The following is a 25,620-nucleotide window of genomic DNA, read 5'->3' on the forward strand; positions in this document are numbered from 1 at the left end:
TTGGAGCGTAGGATTTTAATTTTGATGAAGTCTAGTTTTCTATTTGTTTTTTGTTGTTGTTGTTGTTGTTGTTCGGTTGCTTGGGCTTTTCATGCTGTATCTAAGAAGGCCGTGACTAACCCAAGGTCATGATGACTTATTCTATGCTCTCTTCTAAGAGTCATATGATTTTTAGGTCTTACTTGTAAGTCTTGGGTTTTTTTTTTGTTGTTTTTTTTTTTTGAGTTAATTTTTGTGTATGATGTGAGGAAGAGGTCTAACTCCAGTCTATTGAATGTGGATATCCAGTTGTCCCTGCACCACTTATGGAAAAGACTATTCCTTCTTCACTGAATTGTTTTGGTGCCCTTATTGAAAATCAGTTGACTATAAAAGCCAGGGTTTATTTCTGGAGTCTCAGTTCTATTCCATTGCTCTGTATGTTTATTCTTATGATAGTACCATGCTATTTTGATTATTATAGCTTTGTAGTATGTTTTGAAATATGGAAGTGTGAGTTCTCCAACTTTGATTTTCTTTTTCAAGATTACTTTGGTTACTCTTGGTGCTTGAATTTCCATGTGAATTTTTAGGATCAAGTTGTCAATTTCTGTTAAAAAAAGGCAGCTGGGATTTTGATAGGGATTATGTTGGATCTGTAGATCAATTTGGGGAATATTGCCATCTTAACAACACAAAGTTTTCAGATATGCGCATATGGAATGTCTTTTCATTTAAGTCTTTAATTTCTTTCAACAGTGTTTTTAGTTTTCAGAGTATAAATCTTATAGTTGAAAATTATTTCTAAATATTTATTCTTGGTGATACTATTATAAATGGAATTGTTTTCTTTCCTTTTTGGCTTATTCATTGTAGCTGGATAGAAATAACATCTAATTTTTTTGGATAAGAGCAGCTAAAATCAGTCAGGCGTGGAGGCTCATGCCTATAATCTCAGCACTTTGGGAGGCCGAGGTGGGTGGATCACTTGAGGTCAGGAGTTTGAGACCAGCCTGACCAACATGGTGAAATCCTGTCTCTACTAAAAATACAAAAAATTAGCCGGGTGTGGTGGTGGCACCTGTAGTCCCAGCTACTGTGGAGGCTGAGGCAGGAGAATCACCTGAACCCGGGAGGCGGAGGTTGCAGTGAGCTGAAGTCGCGCCACTGCACTCCAGCCTTGGCAAAAAAAAAAAAAAAAAAAAAAAAAGGAGCTAAAATCTATGTATTTAACAAAAATCTCTAATACAATACCATTTTATTTATTATAGTCCTCATGTTGTACATTAGATTTCTGGACTTGTTTGTCCTATGTATTTGCTAGTTCATATCCTTTGTACTACATCTTTTAAAAGGATGAAATTGGGTAATGTGATGCCTCTAGCTTTGTTCTTTTTGTGTAGGATTGCCTTGGACATTCAGGCTTTTTTTTGGTTCCATATGAATTAAAAAAAATTTTTTTTTTTCTTTTTCCTAATTCTGTGAAGAATGTCATTGGTAGTCTGATAGGAACAGCATTGAATCTGTAAATTGCTTTAGGCAGTGTGGCCATTTTAATGATATCGATTCTTCTTATCCATGAGCATGGAATGTTTTTCTATTTGTTCGTGTCATCTCTGATGTATTTGAGCAGTGTTTCTTGTAGAGAGTTTTCACCTCCCTAGTTAGCTGTATTCCTAGATATTTTATTCTTTATTGTGGCTATTGTGAATGGGTTGCATTCTTGATTTGGCTCTCAGCTTGGGTGGTGTTGGTGCATAGGAATGCTAGTGATTTTTGTACATTGATTTTATATCCTGAAACTTTGCTTATCAGCTGAGGGAACTTTTGAGCAGAGACTATGGGATTTTTCTAGGTATAGAATCATCATCTGCAAACAGGAATAGTTTGATTTCCTTTTTTCCTATTTGGATGCTCTTTATTTCCTTCTCTTGTCTGATTGTTGTGGCTAGGACTTCCAATACTATGTTGAATAGGAGTGGTGAGAGAGCATCCTTGTTTTGTTTTGCCTTTCAAGGGGAACGCTTTCAACTTTTGCCTCTTAAGTATGATGTTGGCTGTGGATTTGTCATAGATGGCTCTTCCTATTTTGACGTATGTTCCTTCAATGCCTAGTTTGTTGAGATATATACCACACTTTCTTTATCCACTAATCAGTTGATGGGAACTTAGGTTGATTCCATACTTTTGCAGTTGTGAATTATGATGCTGCAGTAAACAAGTGGAGGTCTCTTTTTGATATTATGACTTCTTTTATTTGGGGTAGATACCCAGTAGTGGGATTGCTGGATTGAATGGTTGCTGCTTCTAGTTCTTTGAGAAATCCTCATACTATTTTCCATAGAGGTTGTGCTAATTTACATTTCCACCAACAGTGTATAAGCATTCCCTTTTCACTGCATCCTCACCAACATCTATTTTTTTTTTTACTTTATTTTCCATACAAAAAGGGGTTTATTTAGACATTAGAATCATCTAGTAATTGAAAAAGATTGGACATGAATCCACCCAGGCCCAGGGCTGAGCTGCAGAGCAGCTGCTACTGACATCCGCGGGGGATTTCACATGCAACAGGGAGCCCTCACGTGCTTGCTGGCCATTGTGCTTCAAATCGTTTTTCAGGGGACGGCTGTGACTGCAGTTTTCAAATGTGCTCTGGCCTCCAAGGACCAGGGAGCGGCAAGGGGGCAGGGATGTCCTCTGTATAAAAAATGCTGTCCCGCGAGCTTCCCGACAGATACCTTCGGGCATCTGAGAGATTCCCGGGGAGGGTAGCTTGGCCTTCCTCAGGCTACCACTGCTGTCACCGATGGACGTTGTCACCAGCAAACAACCAAAAAACATCAGAGTCTGTGAACTTGGCTGCGATGATAAGAACCAAATGTTTTCTAATCTAAGACTTGTATGCAGAACACAGAAAACAGCAGTTAGAAACACCCTACAAAACTGAACAACAGTATTTTCTAAAAATATTTTTTACCTCACTTTAAATAATTTACAGATAGCTACAAAAATCATATTTACCAGGACACATCTGTTAAATAAAAGCATTGTTTCATGTTGGTGTACGTCTATACAGGGCTATGTATAAGGGACTCCTGTTTCCCCTCCCTGCAACCACAGAACCGTCACACATACACACGGATACACGCACAGATATGCCCCTTTCCACAAATGCACGGAAACCGGGACACGAACCCACAACTCGAGGGCTTAGACCTTCATTGCTGAGCTGCTGCCACTGCCCTCCGTGCGCGGAGTGTCGCTGAAGTCACTGCCCAAGGCGTCCCCGTCCAAGGCGTCCTGGTCCTGGTCGTCCCTATCGGTGACCCTTCGTCAATACCTCAGGTCTAAAATACTTTCCTCTGAGCCCGAGTTCCTCCCCTCCCAGGCTGGGCTCGGCCTGGGCCTCCCTGAAGGCCGAGAAGGACGCGCCCTGCAGAGGCAGCCTCATGTGGGGGCTGAAGAGGCCGGCCTGCCTGCACCCCCGGGAGACACCCTTTCCAAAATGGAAGAGCTGGGTGGACCGCACGGGGAGAAGCCCGCAAGAGGTAGGCTGGGCAGGCCCCGGGCGGGGCCCTCGGAACCCTTGGTTTTTCCGCTCCCGACGCCCCGCCTCTACTCCGCATCTCTACCTTCAGAGCGCAGCCTATAGGCTCCGGAGGGTGAAGTCACTCCAGGGCAGGGTGTCGTCGATCTGGGCTCCAGAGTCCCTCTCAGCTTCCTGGCTGTGGGTGAGGAAGCCCCGGCTCCCGCAGCCCAAGTGAAAGGTCCCCCCAGCACCTCTTGCCTCGGTGCCCGCTGTGGCACTGCTGGGCAGCTGACCAAAAGCACTTTTGGCAGCATTCTCGGCCCTTTGTGAGCTCTGGTCTTTCTGAATGTAAACATTTCTCCTGCTCTCTGAGAGCCCCTTGGCGGAGACACTGCCAGTGGTGCTCCTCGGTGGTGCTAGATCCCCTTGGGCCGGGGCAGCGGGGAGCCCCTGCCCGCCCTGGCTGAACAGGCCGGCTGCGCCCTGTGCTCCAGCGCTTTCTGCACCTCACGGCCCTTCTGCTGGCTGTAGGACCCCCTGTCCCTCTGGCTCCGCGTGCATACGCCAGGCGGTGGGGCCGGCTCCTTCCTGCCCAGCAAGTCTGGCCTGAATGAGCCCCCAGTCCCGAAAGCAGCAGGGCCCTCTGCCTGAACTTCATAACTGCTCAGACTCCTTGGCCTTTTCCGCCAAAAACTTACTAATCTACAGTTCGATGCTATCGTCACTGTCCACTGAACTGCTGTCGTGAGACAGCGAGCCGGGGCTGGGAGCCGGACCCTGGCATTCCCTGGGGAATGGATTCCCTTCAGAGGTGGAGGCAGAGGCGGGTCCCCTCACTCGGAAGGCTGGGGCCGTGTCCTGGCTCCTGGCGCCCTCCTGCTTCTTCCTCTCTGCCATACTGCCACAGACACTGGGAGGTTTCTTCCCTGGGCCCTCGCCGCTGTCTCTCGTGGACTTGGAGAGTCAGCTGTTAAGCACTGGCGGGCTTCGGTCTTTCCAGTCTCTCCAGAGCCCGCCCAGCTGCTCCAGGAAGTGCGTCTGGGCAGTGCTGAACCTGACCTTCTTCCTGCACGCAGCCCTGGGCTCCTTGCAACGCTTCTTGAGCTTTCACTTGGACCTTAAGTCCCTGATGGCCGTGTCCAGGTCCTCGTCACTGTCCAGGGAGCTGCTCTTGTCTTTGGAGCTCTCCTTGTCGTCCAGACGCCTCGCTTCATCTGTCTTACCCTGGCCCTGCGTCATGCGAGTGTCGCCGGGCCCCCTGGCTGCGCCCTCCCCTCCCAGGACCTTGTTGGCTTTGCCCTGGACGGGCAGGTCCCGCCTCTCATGGCCCGGCTCGGCTCACACCTGGCTGTGGTCGGCATCCTGGCCACCATCTTTCACCACCTCCCGCGTTTTCTTGGGCGTGGATGGCCTCACGGCGTGGCTGCCGCCTCTACGTTTCCTTTTGCAGCTCAGAGGTGGGTCCGGTGTTTTAGAGAGAGGGGCCTTGGGGCCACTGGTCTGGCTGTTGGGGCCAGGCGGTGAAAGTGGGCCCTGGGCAGCCTGCGAGCAGCTCTCACCTCTGGTCAGCAAACTCCCCAAATGTGCCTTGAGGTTCAAAACGTCTGGATTTCCTGATTGATGCTGTCGTCGCTGTCCACGGAGCTACTGTCGCCGTCAGAGTGGGAAGGCACGTTCGGGGAGTAGAAGAGTGGGCTTGCAGATAGGGACCTGTTGCTGCCTTACACGGGTCTGGCAGGCTAGTCTTGGAAATGCCCAGGATTGCTTCCGCGCACGTCACTTCAGCGGACATGTCTGCCTGGCACGAGGACCGTTCTACAAACTCGCTCCTGGAAGCCGGGCTCGCTGGAGGCGGAGCTTTGGTTTTCTTCGGGAGCTTGTGGGGAATGCTCAGCGTCCAGGCGTCCCGGGCAGGGGTCTGTGGCCTTGGTGGCCACTGGCTTCCTCTAGCTGGGTGTTTTTCTGTGGGTCTCGCGCAAGGCACTTTTTGTGGCGCTGCTTGTGCTGTAGTGCGGAAGGGTCAGGCGTCCTCTCTCCTCCCGGAGCTGGGCCCTCTGGGGCAGGTCCCCGTTGGCCTCCTTGCGTGTTTTCTGCAGCTAGTACACCTGGATGGCCTCCTTAGTGCCGTCGTTGCTGCTGGAGTCGGACGCTTCGGGCGCCTGTGCCGAGCTCATGACTCGCTTTCCTCTTCTCAGGGCACCGGCGCTCCTCTTGACCCCACTTTTATTCTGTGGTGCTTCTGAAGGGCGGCAGGGGTTTGGGCTGCCCTTGTTCTCCTGCTTGGTCGTGATCTTGGACTTGAGGCTTCAGGGCTGCACGTTCGCCTTTGCTAACCCGGGAGGTTTGCAAAAGGCGAACTCCTTATGGGCGCCCATCAGACCCTGCCGATGCGCCACCTTTGCCGCTGACTCTTGGTGGGATTTCAAGAGTGACTTGGTCGAATTTTCGTTTGGGTCTGGTTTTTTATCTATTGACCCCTCACATTTTTGGTTCGCATGCTGTCTCTTCTCATTCAGAAACTATTCTATTTTCGCCTTAATGCTCTGCTCAAAGGAGTGGTTGCTGCTCGCGCTGCCGGGGGAGGCGGAACCCTAGTCCTCACTGGATCTCACCGGGCTGCCAGGGCCACCACCTGAGCCAGGTACAAGTTTCAGGGGGACATACGGAAGTCGGGGCACTGCCGTGAGATGGTTCTGGCTTAAATCTACTGCCACTGCCTGTGGCCCTGGAAGGCTGGGCTGCGCCTGATTCGCCCCTGCCAGCCCCTGCCTGTGCGGCTCCACTCTTTGCCTTCAGGTACTCCTGGATGGCTTCCCCAATGTTCCGGTCCATGGAATCGTCATTGTCTTAATCTAGCACCAACGGGCCAAAGTCTGCAGTTTCCTTCTCCCCCGTGGGGTCAAAGTCAGCAACAAGACCACAGGCAGGCAATACGGGCTACTCCTTGTGCACGGTGGGCTTGGCAGCTGGCTTGGCGTCTGCCCTGTGGCCTCTCAGTGCAGCGCGCTCACTGCTGGTGCCCCGAGCAGCCCCGTTGCGCTGCAGCGTGCTGCACCAGTGCGCTCACCGACACGTTCTCCATGCCCTCGTCAGCCTCCGAGAAGCACCCAGGGAACCTAAAGCTCCGTGGTGGGCCAAAGGCCTCCCATTAGGACTGGGGAGCAATCCCTGGAGGAGCATTCCTGAGAAACGTTCTAGCAGACGAGGAGGGACGCGCAGAGGGACGACGCTTTATTTTTCTGCCAGCTTCATGTCCTCAAAAGGTTGGCGGCTGGGTGCAGTGGCTCACGCCTGTAATCACAGCACTTTGGGAGGCCGAGGCGGGCGGATCGCGAGGTCAGGAGTTTGAGACCAGCCTGGCCAACACAGTGAAAACCCGTCTCTACTAATAATACAAAAATTAGCCGGCGTGGTGGTGTGAGCCTGTAGTCCCAGCTCCTCGTGAGGCTGAGGCTGGAGAATCGCTTGAAGCCGGGAGGTGGAGCTTGCAGTGAGCCGAGATCGCGCCACCGTTCTCCTGCCTGGGTGACAGAGCGAGACTCCGTCTCAAAAAAATAAAAAATAAAAAATAGAAATTAAAAAAAAGGTTGGCAAGCGGTGCCCATGAGATAAAGCCTGCAAATGCTTCTTTGCAGTTTAAAAAGGACGACGACTATAAACCCAGGAACAGGACGACATCTCGCATAGATTTATTCTTGACCTGACCAACAAGCTCTTGAAATTCTCTTTGCGTCCAGATCGACTGTGATGAAACTGCAGCCAGTGTCCCCAAACGCCCCAGGGATCAGGTCTTTATCACTCCGAGGCATCCTCTAACCGCTTTTTAAATAGACTTTTGACTCGGCCCGGCCCCCTGCCACGCGCCGCCGGGACCCTGCCTGCGCTTTCGTCCTCCAGCGGTGAGGCGGCGGGCCGGGGTCTCCCGGGCTGGCCCATTTACTTAGTTTTGTTTTTGTTGCATTTGCTTTTGGTGACACCCCCTTTTTTATGTTCCACATATAAATGAGATCATGCAATAATTTTCTTTCCATGTCTGCTTATTTCATTTAGCATAATGGCCTCCATGTCCATCTCAACCCCCCGCGCTGTGACGAGGCGCAAGGCCCTCCGCCCGGGCCCCGCCTCCGCGCGCGCCGCTGCCGCCGCCCCGCACCCTTTTTTGACTTTTTAATAAGGCTAATTCTGACTGTGATAAGGTGGTATCTCATTATGGTTTTAATTGGTATTTCCCTTGTGATTGGTGATGTTGAGTATTTTTCGTGTTTGTTGGCCATTTGTGTATCTTCTTTTGAAAAATGTCCGTTCGGCCGGGCGCGGTGGCTCACGTCTGTAATCCTAGCACTTTCGGAAGCCAAGGCGGGTGGATCACCTGAGGTCAAGAGTTCGAGACCAGCCTGGCTAATATGGTGAAACTCTGTGTCTACTAAAAATTCAAAAATTAGCTGGGCGTAGTGGCATGCGCCTGTAATCCCAGCTACTCTCTAGACTGAGGCAGGAGAATGACATGAACCCAGGAGGCGGAGGTTGCAGTGAGCCAAGATTGCCATTGCACTCCAGCCTGGACGACAGGAGTGAAACTGTGTTGCAAAAGCAAAAACAAAAAAACCAATCCATTCACCTAGTTTGTCCACTTTTTAACGGGATTATTTGTTTTCTCCTTGCTGATTTTCTTGAGTTTCTTGTAGATTCTGGATCCTTTGTTGGATGTACAGTTTGTAAATATTTTTCTCCCATTGTGTGGGTTGTGTGTTTACTCTGTTAATTATTTCTTTTGCTATGCAGAAACTTTTTAGTTTAAGTCCCATTTACTTAGTTTTGTTTTTGTTGCATTTGTTTTTGGTGACACCCCCTATTTTTAGATTCCACATGTAAATGAGATCATGCAATAATTTTCTTTCTGTGTCTGCTTATTTCATTTAGCGTAATGGCCTCCATGTCCACCTGTGTTATGGCAAGTGACAGGATCACCTTTCTTTTTATGACTGAATAATAGTCCATTGTTTATATATATTACATTTTGTTTATCCACTTGACTGTTGACAGACACATAGGTTGTTTCCATATTACTTAGCTGTATATAGAAATACAGGTGATTTTTGTATGTTGATTTTGTACTCTGAAAACTTGGTGAACTAGTTTATTAGCTTCAATAGTTTCTTAGTGAATTCCTTAGGATTTTCTATATGTAAAATAATGTCATTTGCAAATAGAGATAGTTTTACTTCTTTTTTTAAAATCTGGATACCTTTTATTTCTTTTTCTTGCCTAATTGCTTTGTCTAAAATCTCCAATAGAATGTTGAATAGAATGATGAGAAGGACATGGTCGTCTTTTCCTGGATCTTAGTGGGAGACCATCCAGTTTTTCACCATTAAGTAGATGTTAGCTGTGGGGTTTTTGTAGATGCCTTTCATCAGCTGAAGAATTTTTTATTTATAGGGTGTTGAGTGTTTTGTTATGAAAGGGTGTTGGATTTTGCCAAATGATTTTTCTGCTTCTATTGATATAATAATGTAGTTTTTGTTCTTTATTGAAATGGTGTAGTATATTAGTTGATTTTCAGGTGTTAAACCAACATTGCATCTGTGGAATAAGTCCCACTTGGTCACAATGTATAATCCTTTTGATATGTTGCTAGATTTGGTTTGCTCATTTTTTTTTGAGGATTTCTATATGTGTATTTATAAGAAATTTTGGTCTTTAGTTTTTTTCCTTGTGATGTCTTTGTCTGATTTTAGTATCAAGATAATACTGGCCTTTCACAGAATGGACTGGGAAGTGTTCCCTCCTCTTCTGTTTTGATGGGGCAGTTTGTGAAGAATAGATATTAATTCTTCTTTAAGTATTTGGTAGAATTCATCAGTGATGCCATCTGGGCCTGGACTTTTCTCTGTGGAAAGTTTCGAAATTACTAATTCAGTCATTTTACTTGTTACAGGTTTATTCAGTTTGTCAGTTTCTTTTTGAATCGGTTGTTTTAGTTTATTTTTCTAGGAATTTGTCTACCTCATCTAAGTTATCTAGTTCATTGGCAAATTATTGTTCATGGCATTGCCATTATAATCCTTTTTATTTCTGTAAGGTTGGTAGTAATTTTTTTATTTCATTCCTGATTTTAGCCTTCTCTCTTTTGTCTTGGTTAGTCTAACTAAAAGTTTCTCAATGTTGGTGATTTAAAGTTTTTTTCTGGTTTTATTGATTTTTCTCAATTTCTCTATTCTCTAAAATATTTTAATCAAAGAATTTTTCCCTATTTTTTCACTATCTAATGTTTATACTTAATGTGTGTATTGGATAACTCTATTAAAGTTCATCATCATGAACTTTCATCATGAAATAGCCAGATATATCTTATATATAATTGTACTGCCTATTTTTAGAATTGCTTGTTCTTAAAGGCTTTGACTTCATAAAAGTTTTCACTCTTGGCCAATATTATTTACTGCAGTGCGTTTTCTTCTTCATGAGGAACCATGGAAGAAATCTTTGGTTCAAGACCCATTAAGCTTTTTTTGAGAAGCTAACTAATTAATTTAATTTAACCTTATATATACTATGAATCTTATAATTGTTTGTTACTGTTTTAACTGCCAGCTTTCATGATAGCATGCATTTTGGGGGATACTAACATTTTTCTTGTCATTTTTTTTTACCTTTCTATATTTTACTTTCACAATAATAAGTAAATAAATAGACTTGTTTTAACATAAATCACACTTTATAGTAATAAAGAGTGGGTCTCTGTTGCTCTCTTTTTTTACTTTACAATTTTTTATATTTAATTATTATGGAGGCATAATAGGTGTACATATTTACGGGGTATATGTGATATTTTGATACAAGCGTATAATGTGTAATGATCAAATCATGGTAGTTGGAGTATCCATCACTTTAAGCTTTTATCATTTATTTGTGTTAGGAGCATTCCAATTCTAATCTTTTAGTTATTTTGAAATGTACAATAAATTATTGTTAACTATAGTCACTGTATGGTGACTATATAGTGTTTCCATAGAGCACTAGATCTTGTTCCTTCTATATAACTGTCTTTTTGTACCCATTAACCAGCTCCTCTTTTATCCTCCCATCCCCACTACCCTTCACAGCTTCTGGTAATCATCATTCTACTCTGTCTCCATGAGTTCAATTTTTTTTTAAGCTCTTGCATATAAGTGAGAACCTGTGGTATTTGTCCTTCTGTGCCTGGCTTATTTCACTTAACATGATGTTCTCTGGTTCCAAATGACAGCATTTCATTCTATTTTATGGCTGAATAACATTCTGTTGTTTATATGTACCACATTTTCTTTATCCATGCATCCATTAATGGGCATTCAGGTTAATTCCATGTCTTGGCTGTTGGGAAAAATGCTGCATTCAACATGGGAATGCAGATATCTCTTTGATATGCTGATTTTATTTCTGTTGGTTTATATACCCAGTAGTGGATTGCTATATCATATGGTAGTTTTATTCTTATTTTTTTGATGAACCTCCATACTATTCTTCTATCGTGGCTCTACTAATTTACATTGTCACAAGAGGTTGAACTTTTTTTTTTTTTTTTCCTATTTTAACATAATTATTTGGAACTTCATTCATGTTGGCATATGCATCAACAATTTATTTATTCTCATTACTGAGTAGTATCTCATTGCATGGGATTTTTTTTTTTTTTTTAACTTTTAAGTTCAGGGGTACATGTGCAGTTTTGTTACATAGGTAAACTTATATCATGGAGGTTTGTTGTACAGATTATTTCATTGCCCAGGAATGAAGTCTAATACCTACTAGTTGTTTGTCCTAATCCGTGTCCTCTCCCACCCTCCCCCCTCTGATAGGTCCCAGTGTGTGTTGTTCTCCTCTGTGTGTCCATGTGTTCTCATTATCTAACTCCTACTTATAAGTGAGAACATGCAGCATTTGGTTTTCTGTTCCTGCGTTAGTTTGCTAAGGATAATGGCCTCCAGGTCCATCCATGTCCCTGAAAAACATTTCTCTCTTTCTATTCCTAGTTATAGCCATAGAAATGACCACTGATAGTTTTTGCTTACTTTGTCCCTCCAGTTTTTCCTTCCTCTAGCATATACACAAGGATTTTAATTTTACCCAATTGAAGTCTTACTTATCTACACCTTTTAACAAGTCATCGTCAGTAATTTTGGAATAGGCATTGGATTCACATGGTTCAAGATTCAAAAGAAAGAAAAGTATAAACAGTAAAAAGTCTCTTATTCCTATCCCTAAGTCACCCACTTCTCTTCAGAGGCAACTAGTAAAAGTTTCTAGTTTTGCATTATTCTATATCTTGCTTTTTTCATTTGGCAATATATCTTGAAGAGCACATCTCCCTCTGTATTTAGCTTAATCCTTTTAGTGGATATATTTTTTATTTTTGGGTATATCATAATTTATTTATGAATTTCATTGTTGAGAGACATTTAGTTTGTTTTTGAATGTGTGATACTACAAACCGTTGTGGTGAATTATCCTTATATATGCATTTTCATGCACAAATGAGAGTACTTTTATAGTGTAGATTCCTAGAAGTAGAACTGCTAGGTCAGAAGGTATTCACATTTAAAAATTTTAAATTTGCTCGTAGAATGAAGTCTTTGCTCATACAATAGTCTCTGCTCAAATCTCACCTTACCAAAGAGGCCTGTGGTGACCACTCTGCTTAATAATGTAACCTGCTCCTACTTCTCCCTGAACTTCTCTATCCATTGCACTCTATTCTTTTTCTGGCACAGTATATGGTTTACCTATTTATACTGCTTTCTGGTTACTATCTTTTTCCCTCTGCTCCAGGAAGCAGGAATTTTGTTTTGTTCACTGATATATATTTCTAGTAGTTAGAATAGTGTTTGGTGCTTAGTAGGCATTTAGCAAACAGTATCCAAAACTGTCTTCCATAAAAATGCCCAATTTCTTTTTTTTCCCTCCGTATCTCAATGGATTAAAAAAAAAAATTGCTGACTTTCTTTACCCACTTATTTTGGATTTTTTGGTCTTTTGTTTGTTTGTTTTTGAGTTTGACATATTTATTGGCATTTTCGTAAAGACATTCATCTCAGTCGTTTCTCTCTCCTAGCTTGACCTTAGGTTGATATTTCATTTGGGTCAAGAAAAGAATATGAGAAGAGGTATGTTATTTTAACAAACAGGAAAATGGACAAAAATGGATAGTTTGCCTACATTAAAGTGAGTTAAATTCATGTATCTTGATATAATTAAATCATATAAGAACTAAGAGTTCTATATACATTTCCATTGTTTTACCTGGGGCTTATTCTAAACTTAAATACTAGTGAACAAAGTGTTAGGAATATACACAGGCTGCTTCTCTGAGTTATTATCGACTAAAAGAGCTCAGCGAGCAGTTACCACCAATAAAACAGTCTGAAGCTGCCTTCAAATACAATGTTGTAGTAGGAGTTTTCAAGGAAATTTTTATACTGTATGTTTTTTTTGTTTTTTTTTTTTGGTCTGTGGCTGTGCTTTTAAAGATGTGTTTGTCACATTAGAAAAAAAGTTCATATACAATACAAAAATATGAAAAAAAACCCCCGCAAATTAACAAAGTATGTGTGGTGAGATTCCAAAAAATGTTGGAAGATGCATTTTCTTTCCTTCTATTTCAGTATCTAAAATGTGCTTTTTGAGAGGTCAATATATATACATTTAAAATAAACCATATAATTTTACTAGTAAGAAAGCCAGTAGTTAAGTTCAATTCAAATTGCATTTCACAAGTTAGTAATTTAAATCCTTAGACAAAGTTACAGAAAGTGAATCTTCTTGTTTTCCATCTTCATACAATGTTAATTTTTTTTTTTTTTTTTTTTTTTTTTTTGGTGTTTATACCTTTTAAAAAAGAAAAGCAACCAAATACTTAAGCAATGTGTACATTTAAAGTTTTGGTGGTGGTTTGTATTTTAAAAGAAACAGCTTTCTTATGATTTGCCTCAAGTTCTGGTGGAAATGCTTACAGGACCTAGCTAATAAACAAAAAACAAGAGAAGCACATTCAAAATACTGATTTACGTTGGTAGCAAATGATTTTTCTTTGAAGACTAATGAAGATACATAAGACCCATTAAGATGAAGTGGGCTATTTCAAATATTCAACAGTTTACATATAAAAAATTATTTTAAGAGCTAAGCGTCTGTATCCACTGATAGCAATGCAATACCTAGTTTGTGATGACTTGAAAGAAAACAAATACCCATAAAGAAAAAAGCTGTATTTTAATTTTATCTAAATTTACTTTCAGTGAATAGTTCAGTAACATCTTCCTCCCAATACAATACTCCCTCTCTCTATAAGGCTGTTCCTGGGAGCCAGACAAGTTTAGGTAATAAGGGAGTTAAGAGAGTAACTGCTTGCAGCTTTAAATGGACAATAAATTTTTGCTTCCCTCTTAATGTGCTAATAGTTGTGTCTAAAAAAATAGGCAATTCTTAAAAAGGTACCATTTCTGATTTCTTTATTACCTGTAAACTTGGGAAACTAATTACACAAAACTACCAAATTAGCAAATGGCTTGAAATCTGTATATTAAACATAAATTACCTCTAATTTCAAACTCTCATTTATTAGTATACCACTCAATCTTTCAAAAAGATGAAAAAGAAAAAAAAAGGGGCTCCAAAGATAGTCTTACACCATTCTTAAAAAAAGGAAACTGTTGCTTTTAACTTTATACCTACCCCACACCCCAATTTCAAAACATCATTTAATTGTCTTGGTCATGGACATTTCCAAGATGAGATTTTATATTTCGCTCCCATAGCTTCTGGTTATCAGAAAACCCATGCTTTCCTTTATTGAAGGAGTTTAGTCCAGCTGATGTTGATGTATCCTTTCCAATATTCTTCATCCTCATCTTTGCTTCTGGAGGCCTTTCCTCTGGTTCACTCTCTTCATCTTCATTAAAAGCTGCTGCTACCGAAAGAGTTTTTGGAGCAAGAGTTGGAATAGTTTCTTTAGGGTTACTTGATCCAAGTTTGATGGATATGGGTGATGTTTTCTTTGTCGTCTGACTACCTATGGCAAATCCAAAGTTGGAGATCTTTGCAGGCTTTGTTGGAGGTCTGCAGCTTCTTCTTCAGCTGATCGCTTCTCAGCGCTGCGACTGGAATTTTCCTCTCCACTACTCCGGCAGCTCCAGCTCGTTGCGACTTTTCGGGCTTCTCCTCTCCCGCCTTCTAGTCAGCCATTTTCCCCGCTGCCTTGTTTTTTTAAGATTTTAGAAATCTTTCTAATACAAGTTGGGATATAAATAATTAGATATAGAAAATAGCTACAAGGTATTTCTTTTAACTTTCCCCACCCCCAGCTCCCAACAGTTAAGAGTCAAGCCCTAACTCTTGTCCTTTCTGTCAGAAGTAGATACAAGAAGGATACATCAAACACTGCTGTAACACCTCTCTCATAGGATTCAAATCGTTGTGGAGATTATTATAGGCTCCAGGTGAGTTAGGATATCTTAAGTCTCAATTTAATAAAACTAATTGTTTTCCTGTGCTTTAAATATCTCTACATTCTGTACAAATATAATATAGATCTAACAGATGTAGTCTTGAAATAGATGGCTATAATGTCAGTGAAGTATTTTTTCCTTATTTATTTACATTATAATTTTCCTTATTTTTGTACATTATAATTTTAAAGGCCTGATAGTCATAATTATTGATGTTCAGACTGGTAGTTATTTCTGTCTCTTATGTATTCAACTATAAACATTTAATCGAGTTTATGAGACCTAGATATTTAGCAGAGTTTTGGAGTAAATTATTTTATCAAACAAAGAATATAAAATAAACTTTCCTATTTATGTTCCTTTTTTAATTTACCTCGTTTATATGCATCTTGATATTGCATTCTCAAATTCTAAAAACTATTTTTAAAGACAGATTGATTCAGAATTACAGTGTACTTGAAAATCATCAGGTACCCATTATCAGTTTTTGCCCACATTGAATCTGTGTTTTGGAAACTGTCTACCAAACTTTGTTTATTAAGTAATTATTTTCCCTAGTTTTATTCAAGATATACAAAGCTACCAACTAGTGCTTTTTATCAGCATCATGTAAATTGTGTTACTATACTGCGCTGAATTTTAGCGAAGGTAAAGTATTTGCTATTTTAGTTATTGTAGCTTTGTTGAAAGTAAACATATAGGTTTTTAAAAGTATTGGAAAACTTGCCAGATTATCGTTATATGACTTGGAACCCTAGAAACTCCCAGACCACGAGACTTAATGGTTAATGATCTCTTTCAGTTCTCTTTCAACTTGGAATTCTCTTATTCCAATGCCAACTCATTGCTCTTTTGGAAAGACCCTTTCTTTCCTCTATTGTCTTGGTACCTCCTCAGGACATATTCCCCAAAATGGAAATTTCAGTTTAAGAGAATTTTTAGCATGGTGTAGAATAAGAATGGTTAGACAGCTGATGTCAGCAAGATGGTGGAATAGTAGCACTGTCCTTCAGAAACACCAATTTTGACAACTACCATGGAAAGAATGCCTTTATACTTGAGCATACATGGAACATTCTCCAGGATCAATCATATGTTAGGCCATAAAACAAGTATTAATATATTTAAGAAGATTGAGATAATATCGAACATCTTTTCTGACCACAATGGCGTAAAACTAGAAAGCAAAAATAACAGGAAAACTGGGAAATACACAAATATGTGAAAACTAAACATGTTCCTGAACAACCAGTAGTCAAATAAGAAATCAAAATGGAAATTAAAAAAATATATATATGATACAAATGAAAATGGAAACAGCACATCAAGATTTGTGGAATGCAGCAAAACAGTTCTAACAGGAGATTTTGTAGTGATAAACACCAACATGAAGGAAACAGTAGGACTTCAGATAAGTAACCTAACTTTACATCTCTAGGAACTAGCTAGAAAAATAATAAATAAGCCCAAAGTTAATAGAAGGAAGGGGATAAGAAAGATCACAGCAGAAATAAATGAAAGAGTTGAAAAACATAGAAAAGAGCAAGAAAATGAAGAGTTGTTTTTTTGAAAAGATAAACAAAATCGATAAACTTTTAGCTAGAATAAGAAAAAAAGAAGATTTAAATAAATAAAATCAGGAATGAAAGAGGAGACATTATGACTGATACCACAGAAATACAAAGAATCTTGAGACTACTGTGAACAAATTATGTACTAACAAATTGGATGGCCTAAAGGAGACATATTTTTTGCCACATACTACCAGCTAATACTGAATTATGAAGAAATAGAAAACCTGAATGATCAGTAACAAATAAGGAGACTGAATCAGTAATCCAAAATCTACCAATAGAGAAAAGCTTCAGGACCTGATGGCTTCACTAGTGAATTCTACCAGACATTTGAAGAAGAATACCAATCCTCAAACTTTTTCAAAAATTTGAATAGGAGGAAACACTTCCAAACTCATTTAACAAGGCTAGCATTGCCTTAATACCAAAGTCAGGCAAAGATATCACAAGAAAAGAAAATTATAGGTCAATATCCCTGATGAACATATGTGCAAAAATCATCAACAAAATATTAGCAACAGCACATTAAAGGGATCATACATCATGATGAAATGGGATTTATCTCTGGGATGCAAGGATGGTTCAACATATGCAAATCTATAAATATAATATACCACTTCAGAATGAAGGACAAATTATTGATCATCTTAATAGATTCAGAAAAAGAATTTGACAAAATTTAACATTCTTTCATGATGAAAACTCTCAACAAGTTACGTATAAGAGGAATGTACCTCAGCACAATAAAGGTTATATGTGATAAGCCCACAGCTAACATTATACTCAATGGGGAAACCTAAAATCTTTTCCTCTAAGATCAGCATCAAGACAAGGATACTCACTTTGCCACTTGCATTCAACATAGTACTGGAAATCTAGCCAGAAATATTAGGCAAGAAAAAGAAATAAAAGACATCTGCTACAGTTTGTATGTTTTTCACCTCTAAAACTCATGTTGAAACTTAATTCCCAATATGGTTGTATTAAAGATGGGGACTTTAAGAGGTGATTGAGTCCTGAGGTCTCTGCCTTTATGAATGGATTAATCTATTCATGGATTCATTGGTTTTCATGAGAGTGGCATCAGTGGCTTTATCCTGAGCTAATATCTTAGCATGCTCAATTCTCTCACCATGTGATACCCTGCACCACCTCAGGACTCTGAGGACTCATAGCTATTATTCAAAAAGTCGGAAGATAACAGATGTTAGAGAGGATGTGGAGAAAAGCGAACTATTGTTCAGTGTTAGTGGTAATGTAAATTGGTACATCTTTTATGGAAAACAGTATGGAAGCTCCTCAAAAAATTAAAACTCAAACTGCCACATGATTCAGCAATCCTACCTTTTGGTATATATCCACAGGAAATGAAGTCAGTATGTTGACGAGATACCTACACTCCCACGTTCATTGCAGCATTATTCACAGTTGCAAAGATATGGAAACAACCTAAGTGTCTGTCATTTGATGAATAGATAAACTAATGATTGGGTTATATACTGATAAACCCATTGTATGTCAAAAAATCTTGTTAAAATTGCATTAAGATCATGACAAACCCATTGTAAAGTTGAAAAATTGCAAATTGAACCTTTGTAAGTCAAGGACTATCTGTTATATATAATGGAATTTTATTTAGCCTTAAAAAAGGTAGGTAATCCTGCCATTTGCAACATGGATGAACCCAAAGGACATTATGTTGTATTAGTCAGACACAGAAAGACAAATACTGCATGATCTCATTTACATGTAGAATCTTTCAAAAGTCAAATACAAACAGTAAAAAGTTGGTTAGCAGGGGTGGGGGGCCTGGGGAGAATGTGGAGATGTTTGTCAAAGGGTACAAACTTTCAGTTATAAAATGAATAAGGGTTAGATGTGGCAGCTCACACCTATAATCCCAGCATGTTTGGAGACCAAGGTAGGAGGATTGCTTGAGGCCAGAGTTAGAGACCAACTTGGGCAACATGGGGAGATCCCCATCTCTACCAAAAATTAAAAAAAAAAATTGCAGGTGGTGACATGTACTTGTAGTCCCAGCTATTTGGGACTCTGAGGTAGGAGGAGTGCTTGAGCACCCAGGAGGTTGAGGCTGCAGTGACTATTATTGTGCCACAGCAATCCAGTCTGGGTGACAGAATGAGACCCTGTCATGAGACCCTGTCTCAAAAACAAAAAAAAAAGTAGTAGTTCTGGACACTTAATTTACAGCATGGTTGATTATAGTTAATAATAATGTTTTGTATTCTTGAAATTCACTAAGAGAAATCTTAAGTATCTTTACCACATACACACAGACAAAATGGTGACTATGCGAAGTGATAGATATGTTAATTAGCTTAACTGTAGTACAGTAGTCCCCCCTTATCCTCAGAGGATGTTCCAAGACCCTCAGTAGATGCTTGAATCCACAGATAGTACTGAACCCTATATATACTATGTTTTTTCCTATCCTGAACATATATACCTGTATTAAAGTTTAATTTGTAAATTAGCCACAGTAAGAGGTTAGTAACAATAACTAAGAAAATAGAACAATTATGACAAGATACTGTAATAAAAATTATGTGAAAGTAGTCTGTTTCTCTCAAAATAGGTACTCTGCTCATCTATTTTCAAACCATGGTTGACCATGGGAAACTGAAACTGGAAAGTGAAACCATGGATATGGAATGACCAATGTAATCACTTCTTATTGTATAGATATATCAAAATATCACATTGAACACCTTAAATATAAACTTTTTCATTTGTCAATTGTACCTCCATAAAGCTGGAAAAAAATGTCACCTCATTTGTTTGTTGGTGATTTCCTTTTTTGAAACAGCACATGTGATATTTGGTAAAAGGAGTTGATATTGTTGATCCATGTAATTGGATCTGAGTTGTAGGAATTAATCTCCTTACTCAATGGTTTTCAACCTTGTTTCCAAGAGTAGTAGACATCAGTTTTGTAGCTATTTTGCAGAAAAGCCAATTAGTAGCCCTTTGAGTATGGTGGCAGTTTTCTTTCCTATATGGTTATACCTTCTTGGATGGAGAATTTTTGGACTTTGAGCTCAATAATCTAAGCAGAGAACTTGACCAGAAACTTAGTTCTAGGTAGGTTATATATCATCTGTTCAGAAAATGAGGTCTGTAATGTCGTTCTTTTTGTGTGTGTGTGTGTGTGTTACGCTTATTGGTACTTACCAGTTTGCTATCAATGTGTGAATGGGAGCTGAAGAAACTATAGTGGAACTAACAGTCTTAACTTACACTTTGGTGGTTCAGTTTCTGCTTGTTTCTCTGAGCATATTGGAGAAAAAAAAGAAAAAAAAAAAAAAAAGAGAGAAAAAGTCACTCTGTAGCTACTGCCACAGCTTTTTAAAAAAATTATTTTTATTTTTTCCTTTTTAGAACTATGTTAGTGTTAGTGCTGGACACTACAAGGCTCTTGGGGTACAGTAGTGAATTAGATACAATTTTTCTTCCTTCAGGATGCTTACATATTAGTAGTTGAGATAGGGACAAATGAGCAAGCAAGCAAGTCAGTCACAGTTCAGTTAAGAGCTTACATAGGTTTATGAACTGAGTTCCATAGGAGTTTTTCAAATTTATTTTTATTTTTCTGACCATATACTGCATGATCTGTAAGAGTTCTTAAAGGAGGGAGTCCCAGGTGCTCAACTTTTGGGCAAATGGCCAGGTAAATCTGAATTTGCCAGGTACATGTTTTTCTGGGAATAGAATCAACTTTCTTACCCACGAAGGCATTGTATAACTGGGTGACTGATTCACATGGTGTTCACTCCTACATGTTGTTTCAAAAATGTGATTGAGTACAGGTAAGGTCAGTTTTTACTTTCTTCTTCTTGGCTTTGCCACTCTTGCCTTTTACTTCTGTGCACATCCAAGAATGTCCTTAACAGTAGACTACTGTAAGCTCATATTATATAGGTGAAATTTTCTGACATCTTAGCATGTTATTCCTTTTGTTCCTACGTATCACCTAGGTAAGTAGGAAATCTAGTAGTAAAAGATAAAGGCAGCTCTTCCCCCTATTTCTCTGTAATACCTTCATATTTCATTTAATGTAACCCTACTGCTACTGACTTATTACAGTCTCATGAACTATATGTAAGGATGTATCTTTTGACCCTGAGATAGAGCACAAAAGCACATGTTTCTTATGACTTATTTTAATCTTTCGTATTTCACAAAGTACAAGCTAGATAGAACATTATTTTTAACTTTTGAAACTGCAACTTAAATTTGTGTTAGTTATGATAGCATGCATAGTAGTAATTTTCTGATAGTTCCAAGATGATTTATGTCACCACTTGGTGGAGCTCTTTTATAAGTACGTGCATTGTTAAAAAAAAAAAAGCAAGTATAAGTTGTCACTAATTAGGGGTTATCATTAGATTGGTTCAAATGAACTCAACTAAATGACGGTATAATAGGTAATCTCTTCAAGTACTCAGTGTAGATTTTGATTTAAACTGTAATATATGTGATTAAAATTTTGATAATTTAAAGATTTTTTTCGAGTATTTCTAATTTTTTTCTCTCCTGCTTTATGTAATGTAGCACTTTTATTGACTTTTCTCCTATTTTACAATTGTAGATAATTTAGAAAATGTATGTAGGATTAATAAGGAATCCTACCATATAGAAGATAATCATGAACATTTTAATATATATTTTCATTTTCTCTTTTTTTTTGTTTTTTCACAAAATTGGAATCAAAATACGTGCAGAACTTTTTTTTTTTTTTTTTTTTTTTTTTTTTTTTTTTTTTTTTTTTTTTTGAGACTGAGTCTGGCTCTGTCGCCCAGGCTGGAGTGCAGTGGCCGGATCTCAGCTCACTGCAAGCTCCGCCTCCCGGGTTTACGCCATTCTCCTGCCTCAGCCTCCGGAGTAGCTGGGACCACAGGCGCCCGCCACCTCGCCCGGCTAGTTTTTTGTATTTTTTAGTAGAGACGGGGTTTCACCGTGTTAGCCAGGATGGTCTCGATCTCCTGACCTTGTGATCCGCCCGTCTCGGCCTCCCAAAGTGCTGGGATTACAGGCTTGAGCCACCGCGCCCAGCCAGAACTTTTTATTCTGCTATTTTTTTCTTAACATTCTATGTTAGATATTTTTACATATCCTCTTAATATTCCTTGAAACTGTTTTGGGGTTTTATATTATTCTATGATATAGCACTATCACAATATGTTTAACCATTCTGTATTAAGATTTTTAGGTTCTTCTTACTATTTTTGCTATTATAAATAACTTTTCAAACATCTATTACACTAAATCTTTTTTTAATTTTTAATTTTTGTGGGTACATATCAAGTGTACACATTTATGGGGCACATGGAATGCCCCAATGCAGGCATGTAATTCTGTTACTCTAAATCTTGACTTAACTCTATTTTTACTTGTTAAATTCTTAGCTATAAAAACTGAGCTATTTTAAGGATTTTTATGTACCTTAACAAAATGTCCTTCAATTGACATTATTCTGAGGTTTACCATTTTCAAAATATGTTTGTCGAAAGTACCTTTTTTTCTTGGCAAAGTGCTTGTTCTTTGCCCATTTTTTTTCCCTCCAGTTTTTGTTCTTTTTTTGGTGGGGGGGAATTGTTTTGGCTAGGTAAGAATTACTTTTCTTCTGTTTCAACAATTTTTAAAGTGCTATCCTGAGTCCTTTTCATAATTTTCATCTGAATTTTCAAGAAAACACATCAGTTACAGATTTTAGGTTGCAAATTGTTGTTGGAAAAGGAGACCTGGAGCTTAAAAGAGGAATCAGGCTGGAAAGCAGAATGAGATATGAGAACCATCTGTATATGGAGATGATGAGGGCTATAGGAGTGGATGAGAGTGCTGAGGAAAAAAGAGAATGGTGGGAAAAAAGCACATGGGGTTGAGAAACCCCATGAAAAAGTTGTGAGAGGAAAAGAGAAGAGAATGAGGATGTGAGGGCATTTAAAAAAGCTAATGAAAAAAGTTGTGTGGAGGTATATTGAAGGAGAAAAATGGCAGCAGTGTCAGATGCTGCATAGAGGTCTTTCTGGATGAACTCAAAAAGGCCATTTGTTTTAGAAAGCCAAGATTTTTGAGGACTTAGAGAATAGCCTCAGTAAAATAGTATTTGTGTAGTAAGAGGGGTATATGTTCAGTGTGTGCAGTGTGTGTGCACTCTGATAGTGTGTATGGTGAGTGTGTGTGGGAATACTGAGAACAATGAGAGGTGTGTGTATATAGTGAGAGGGAGTATATGTGTAGTGAAGTCAGTAGCTTGATAAGGTCCAGGGATGGAGGGACAGATATTGTAAGCTTCCCTGTACCCAAAGGGAAACTTTGAGGGAGAGAACTGTTAGAGAAGTTATAAAAGACAGAGAATGGAATTAATACACTAGGTCTTGAAGGATATGAGAGGCATTGTGATCTAAAATGGGAGGGAATAGGGGTGGTATTAGAGTTGTAATTTGAGAATGGAGGAGAATATCCATTTGTCTAGGTCAGAAGAGAAGAGGAATTTATAGATGAAGATGCAGAAATATTTTGAGAAAGACTAGAATATATGATGATTAGAAATGATTTGATGTGGGGCCAGGTGTGGTGGCTCATGCCTGTAATCCCAGCACTTTGGGAGGCTGAGGCAGGTGGATCACCTGCGGTCAGGAGTGTGAGACCAGCCTGGCCAACATGGTGAAACTCCATCTCTATTAAAAACGCAAAATTATCTGGGCATGGTGGGGCGTGCCTGTAATCCCAGCTACTGAGGAGGCTGAGGCAGGAGAATCACTTGAACCTGGGAGGCAGAGGTTGCAGTGAGCCGAGATCGTGCCACTGCACTGTAGCCTGAGCAACAAGAGTGAAACTCCATCTCAAAAAAAAAAAAAAAAAAAAAAAAAAAAAGGGTTTGATATGAAGAAGAATATGAGGTTTTTTAGATAATGTGCATCTTCAGCCTTCCCAACAAAACGGAAATCAAGACCCCTAGTTAAGAGGACAGAACTCTTGATGAGGGCAATGAGATTAAGGATTTTGATAGCAAAAATGTTAAGGATATCAATATAGAAATGTAATAAGAAAATACCTTTAAATGGAAGATTACTAAATTAAGTGGTAGGAAACATGGGTTTTGGGTCTGTAACAATTAACTGGTTGTGTTGAGTAAGTCTTAACTCTCTAGTCTTTAATTTTTTTTTATTATTATACTTTGAGTTCTAGGGTACATTGTGTACAACATGCAGGTTTGTTACATATGTATATATGTGCCATGTTGGTGTGCTGCACTCATTAACTCGTTATTTACATTAGGTATATCTCCTAATGCTATCCCTCCCCCCTCCTCTCTTCCCCCACCCCACAACAGGCCCCGGTATGTGATGTTCCCCTTCCTATGTCCAAGTGTTCTCATTGTTCAATTCTCACCTATGAGTGAGAACATGCAGTGTTTGGTTTTTTGTCCTTGTGACAGTTTGCTGAGAATGATGGGTTCCAGCTTCATCCACGTCCCTACAAAGGACATGAACTCATCCTTTTTTATGGCTGCATAGTATTCTGTGGTGTGTATGTGCCACATTTTCTTAATCCAGTCTATCATTGATGGACATTTGGGTTGGTTCCAAGTCTTTGCTATTGGGAATAGTGCTGCAATAAACATATGTGTGCATGTGTCTTTATAGCAGTATGATTTATAATCCTTTGGGTATATACCCAGTAATGGGATGGCTGGGTCAAATGGTATTTCTAGTTCTACAACCTTGAGGAATCGCCACCCTGTCTTCCACAATGGTTGAACTAGCTTACATTCCCAGCACTGGTGTAAAAGTGTTCCTATTTCTTCACATCCTCTCCAGCATATGTTGTTTCTGTACTTTTTAATGATTGCCATTCTAACTGGTGTGAGATGGTATCTCATTGTGGTTTTGATTTGCATTTCTCTGATGGCCAGTGATGATGAGCATTTTTTCATGTGTCTGTTGGCTGCATTAATGTCTTCTTTTGAAAAGTGTCTATTCATATCCTTTGCCCACTTTTTGATGGGATTGTTTGTTTTTTTCTTGTAAATTTGTTTGAGTTCTTTGTAGATTCTGGATATTAGCCCTTTGTCAGATGAGTAGATTGCAAAATTTTTCTCCCATTCTGTAGGTTGCCTGTTCACTCTGATGGTAGTTTCTTTTGCTGTGCAGAAGCTCTTTAGTTTCATTAGATCCCATTTGTCAATTTTGGCTTTTGTTGCCATTGCTTTTGGTGTTTTAGTTATGAAGTCCTTGCCCATGCCTATGTCCTGAATGATATTGCCTAGGTTTTGTTCTAGAGTTTTTATGGTTTTAGGTCTAAAATTTAAGTCTTTAATTCATCTTGAATTAATTTTTGTATAAGGTTTAAGGAAGGGATCCAGTTTCAGCTTTCTACATATGACTAGCCAGTTTTCCCAGCACCATTTATTAAATAGGGAATCCTTTCCCCATTTCTTGTTTCTGTCAGGTTTGTCAAAGATCAGATGGTCGTAGATGTGTGGTATTATTTCTGAGGGCTCTGTTCTGTTCCATTGGTCTGTATCTCTGTTTTGGTACCAGTACCATGCTGTTTTGGTTACTGTAGCCTTGCAGTATAGTTTGAAATCAGGTAGCATGATGCCTCCAGCTTTGTTCTTTTGGCTTAGGATTGTCTTGGCAATGTGGGTTCTTTTGTGGTTCCATATGAACTTTAAAGCAGTTTTTTCCAATTCTGTGAAGAAAGTGATTGGTAGCTTAATGGGGATGGCATTGAATCTATAAATTACCTTGGTCAGTATGACCATTTTCATGATATTGATTCTTTCTATCCATGAGCATGGAATGTTCTTCCATTTGTTTGTGTCCTCTTTTATTTCATTGAGTTTGTAGTTCTCCTTGAAGAAGTCCTTCACATCCCTTGTAAAATGGATTCCTAGGTATTTTATCCTCTTTGAAGCAATTGTGAATGGGAGTTCACTCATGATTTGGTTCTCTGTTTGTCTGTTATTGGTGTATAAGAATGCTTGTGATTTTTGCACATTGATTTTGTATCCTGAGACTTT

General features: G+C 39.6%; 2 protein-coding genes and 2 pseudogenes across 4 annotated transcripts in view; 1 reads left to right on the forward strand and 3 right to left on the reverse strand.

The window, feature by feature from the left end:
* Positions 1 to 25,620, reverse strand: part of MED4 (mediator complex subunit 4) — a 1,135,161-nt gene that overhangs the window by 245,902 nt on the left and 863,639 nt on the right. The window lies entirely within an intron of this gene.
* RB1 (RB transcriptional corepressor 1) overlaps positions 1 to 25,620 on the forward strand; it is a 175,546-nt gene that overhangs the window by 9,566 nt on the left and 140,360 nt on the right. The window contains exon 1 of one of the 3 annotated variants that reach the window (XM_050766263.1): positions 6,589 to 6,774. The exons of the other annotated variants lie outside the window; for them this stretch is intronic. The gene's annotated coding sequence lies outside the window, so the exon portion shown is untranslated. Of the gene's footprint in view, positions 1 to 6,588; positions 6,775 to 25,620 lie in introns of those variants that run through there. 3 annotated transcript variants of the gene reach the window in all.
* LOC126940798 (protein phosphatase 1 regulatory subunit 26-like) lies at positions 1,257 to 7,320 on the reverse strand (annotated as a pseudogene).
* On the reverse strand, positions 13,085 to 14,734 carry LOC126940467 (PEST proteolytic signal-containing nuclear protein-like; annotated as a pseudogene).

This window comes from Macaca thibetana, chromosome 17, assembly GCF_024542745.1.
Source record: "Macaca thibetana thibetana isolate TM-01 chromosome 17, ASM2454274v1, whole genome shotgun sequence".
NCBI classification, from domain to species: Eukaryota; Metazoa; Chordata; class Mammalia; order Primates; family Cercopithecidae; genus Macaca; species Macaca thibetana.